The sequence below is a fragment of the Lactuca virosa genome, chromosome 8 (assembly GCF_052849685.1).
Source record: "Lactuca virosa cultivar CGN04683 chromosome 8, Lactuca_virosa_CGN04683_v6, whole genome shotgun sequence".
Taxonomy (NCBI): Eukaryota; Viridiplantae; Streptophyta; class Magnoliopsida; order Asterales; family Asteraceae; genus Lactuca; species Lactuca virosa.
This window is the reverse complement of record NC_136433.1, coordinates 192496267-192500735: the sequence shown is the minus strand read 5'-3', so window position 1 is coordinate 192500735 and position 4469 is coordinate 192496267. Positions and strand designations below refer to the sequence as shown.

The 4469-nt window shown below is 30.1% G+C and overlaps 1 long non-coding RNA gene across 9 annotated transcripts; it reads left to right on the top strand.

Annotated features, from left to right (window-relative positions):
- Positions 1-208: 208 nt before the first annotated feature.
- LOC145134205 (uncharacterized) lies at positions 209-3479 on the top strand. Of its 9 annotated transcripts, XR_013719004.1 has the most exons (11): positions 209-608; positions 785-895; positions 982-1055; positions 1137-1471; positions 1556-1603; positions 1768-2044; positions 2144-2287; positions 2375-2407; positions 2630-2784; positions 2960-3027; positions 3220-3479. It is a non-coding gene; the product is annotated as an uncharacterized LOC145134205 (long non-coding RNA). The 9 variants fall into 9 exon arrangements; XR_013718998.1 differs by lacking the exons at positions 1137-1471; positions 2144-2287 and having other exon boundaries at positions 215-608; XR_013718996.1 differs by lacking the exons at positions 1137-1471; positions 1556-1603; positions 2144-2287 and having other exon boundaries at positions 216-608.
- Positions 3480-4469: the final 990 nt, after the last annotated feature.

Below are 4469 nucleotides of genomic sequence, written 5' to 3'. Positions count from 1 at the left end.
TTCTACTGTATATATATCTTGAATTTGTATTTCTATGTACTCATAGACGATTCATATCAATACAAATACAACATCTCTTCTCTTTACTCAATAACAAACGAGGTAAGATTTTAACCCTTAAAATCATTATTTTTTTCATTTTTCTATTTCATTTGAGTGGGCACGGGAGAGGAATTGGGCATATGGGTAGTTTGATTCTTGGTTTAATTGGTTCTATTTTATATTTTTGTCACCACCATCTCTCTCTGATATATCTTTAATGATTCCTCTCTTTTGCTTTCACATATATGTTCCAGATCTTTGAAAATAAGGTGATTTACAATTTGTTTAACCCATATTCTCTCTCATTTTTTTCTCTCCTTCAGACTACGACGGCTAGAAAGGTTAAGGTTGGATTTTGATTAATATGACATGGGTCGCTCCTTTGTAGCATCGAGTGGGAAATCCTGGGGTAGTTTGTTCAGAGCTGAAATCGTAAATTGAAACATCTTGACCCGATTTCTGATTTGAAATCTTGCAATGTTTGGCACTATCGAAGCTTAGTGTTTCAGGATATGTCTTTTCTCACTTGAAAAGCTACAAGGAGACTAATAACAATTTGCATCCGGGTAAAACAAATATCATTTTGTTTGAATTTTCTAATTCCTTTATGAAACTTAGTATCCAATATTTATCCACCGTTTTATTTGATTTTGCTTTCAATAGTATTGTTCTTGAGTGATTTTTCAAGTTATCCATGTTGAAATTTCTGACTTCTCGCCATCTTTTCTTTTTGTTGTACAAGTGTTCCATATATGCAGAACAGAATGCCATATACGACTTATGGATCACACAATCCTATCTTAATTCCCTCTACCTCATTCATATGGTTATATATTTGGAAAATGTGTAATTGGTATGATTTATTGTATGAAGTGCAAATGATGATATGTGTTTAAAGAATTTCATTTTTGGTCTAAGATGTTAGCGTTGCTTTTGTAGGTAACATCGATATTATAGTCTTAAGCTCTTCCCTTTGTAGAGTCACAAGTACATGACTCAAAAATTGTATGAAAGTAAGCTTTACACCTTTGATATAGTTTGATGCTCTAAAATATCATATATGCTCCCTTTTTATAATTTTGTATTTGCTTTAGTTTCAAGAATTTTAGATTGTAGGTCCGAGCGAAAAGGGAACTGATAAGACTAGGTATGAATATAGATGTACTTCCAGTTATTGAGGTGAAGTTATAACAAAGGGTAGGCCAAAACGAAGAAGTCACTCAAATTTATTTAGGCAAGTTATATAAACGGTTATTCTCTATTCAGGTTCATAAAATTCATGTGTGTGTGTTTTTATACAGATAGTAGTGTACACAACCTAAACCAATACATTAACATAAACTCGGGAAGATGGAGCTTTTTTTTTAATTTGATAAGATGGACTAAAGCCCTTAGGTGATGTTATTTATCACATTCAAAAGTGTTAAATGTAAGAAATAACAACTTGCTAGCTTTACTTTTGAGGTTTTGTGTACTGTTATAGCTTGTATGAAATTCCATTAATGTTTTTTAGGTGTCTTAGTGTAGGCTAAAAGCTCAATTATCTGGAATCCATGAGAGGGTAAGCAATGATAATAGGAATAATAATTAATACTTAATCATATATTTCTTCATTTCTTCATGTGGAACTGGTAAGCATTGATGCACTGGGTATGATTCTTGCATTATTCATTTCATGTATAGTTTCAATTTTTCTTACCCTTTTATTATTTTTTTGGCTAGCAGGTTGAGAGCTCTTTTATGAGCAGTCTTTTACATTTGCTTCTTCTTGGAATGGATAGATTAAATGAGTCATTATATTTCATGACCATGTTTTTTTCATATCAGCCATCCGTCGTCATGGGTTAAACCCAAATGTTTCAGTACTATCCAGGTATTATCTCATTCTCTTTTGTTTTTTTTTTCATTTTAATTGTTTATTTGATCTTGCTTTTGTTTGTTGCAAGAAAATTGTTTCTACATGGATACAGGTGATTGTGGTTGCCGAGTGGAGGCCATTTAGGTACTTTTTTCTACTTCACTTTCTATTTTCCTGTTTTTTTTCGTTAATAGTTGGGACATTTTTCGATCAAATTTATTTTAAAAATGGTGCCAATGTTAGTGATATCGGGGGGAGGGGTTATGTACTATGTGAGCGTAATACATTACAGATTGAAAATAAGGCACCCACTGTGGTCTCTATCGCAACATCTATAATGACATAGAGACATAAGAAGTCATATAGCCGATTGATCTTAACCAAAAGGTGTGAATCGTGTCATTCGATCTGATTTTACTGTAAATTTCACTCATCTCAAACCTTTCATGCATGACCCATTTGTGGATTTTATAGATCTGGGCGATTCTGATGCTGGTCTTTTTCCTGGTATGAGCTTGACTTCAAATGCAAATGTTTTTAATGTTCTCTCAAGACAGTTTTCTATTTTTATCCATTGGGTGCAAAGTCAATTACAAGTTTAATTGTGTATTTGTCTCCGTGGGTCTATTTTTGTTAACCGGTGTAGAATAACCCCAAATTACACATTGTCAAAATATTAAAGAGCCTTTAAATTGTTTTAAATGATCTTTTTGATGTTTTGATTTGTAGTATGAAAGCAAAAAAGGGAAGAAAAGGAAAGGATCTAGATGGGTTGAAGGCTGAACAGAAAAATGCAAAATAAGGGTAGATGTGTCTTCTTTCCTACTTGCTGGATTTAGCAATTGCTTCATAGCCAATGGAGATATATGATCTTGCTATAGTTGGTAAGTAAACATTCTACAATTTAGGTGTACATCATCATAATGTTTTCTTTGGCATGTAATTTAAGTTACATGTTATTTCTTGCATTTTCAACATATCATATTTTGTACGACATCACAGTATATATTTTTATGACATTGCCTACACTACTTGATCCTATTCGTTTGGTTTTGATAGGTCAACGTTATTTATAGTGTCAGAAAAAAAAAATCAAAGAATAAGGGGTGGTCAATTTTAAAAATAAGGTAAGCTACTTCTCTATAGCCTTCTTTATAAGCCATATTTTCTATAGCATTCCTTTTTAAAAGCCTCTCGAGTCAAGTATTTTGGATGTTAGGAAAAAGATAAAGTATATCATACATATATCTCCTTTTCATGTATTATTTCCTTTTGTTGTTGTTTCTTTGTAAGTCCTTCTGATCCGGATCTGTATATAGGTGAATTTCTGATTAAATTGTAGTATTGAAAAATAGACCACACCACTGGGTCAGCAACATCATAAAGACATAGTATTAAAGACAACAACAGCTTCAAAAAGCAATGTACTTTAAGGTAATTACCATAAAGAGCATTAAACTTTTGAACTTTGGCGAAGGCAATCTACTTTAGTGACCATCATGTGCCAATATGTTATATGTACCAATCCCTTTTAAATTTGTGATCCTTATACTTGGTTAGTAAATTATGTTCCTGTACACATATATGTTCAATAATATGTGGATTTTGATGGAAATGAAACAAATAAGACAAAAATATTAAATAGAAAAGAAGTTGTAATTTTTTTAGTGGAAACAAATTTCAAATTCCTATGTGGTTATGTTCATTGAAAATAGTAATATATAATGAAAATCAAAATTTCGGAATAATTTGTACAAAACTTCAACACAAAATGGCCAAAATGCTGTCAAAACTTATAGAAAAATAATAAAATTTATGTTATTTTCTACATAGTATTATTTTTTGTCTGATTTTTGTTTAATTATCAAACGATTTGTTCTTCAATATTGAATATATGAAAAACAAATGACACAAAATATTGAGTTTTATAAGACAACCCACATTTAAATTATGAATAATTAATTTTTTCATAATAAATTATTATTCTACATAATTTTTCCAAAATAAGCATAAATTTTAAAATTAAATAAATATCAATGGTCAAAGACGGTCAACATCGGTCTAGATTGACCAATGTTTTCAATTTTTTAAAAATTTCAAATTTCCAAATAATACAACAAAATTTTCAAATTTTCAAATATTACACTAGAGTATTAAAAAATATTCAAATTTTCAAATTTTAAAATTAAAAATATTTATTTTCTTAGGATATATAAAATTTTGAATTTTTCTAAAAATAAATTCTAACTAAATTAAGAGTTTCCGTATAAACGTCAATTAGTTGTTTGACCTATGTCGATCGCTTAGACCGGCTCTATGCTTATGCTATGATAAAGATTTATCGTTTAACCGTTTGTTGTAATCTTAGTAATTTACAATTTTGTGTCAACAATTCTAATTTTACTACTATGGTCCTTCAAGTATTGATCACTTGATATATTTGTAGACATGGATAATTGGATATGATTTAGTGATTGAAACTTTTAAAATTCTTTATATATAGAAAAACAAAACCAAATAAATGGTCAAATAACGTTGTTTTCATTGGTCATTAACCTCAAGTATGGTC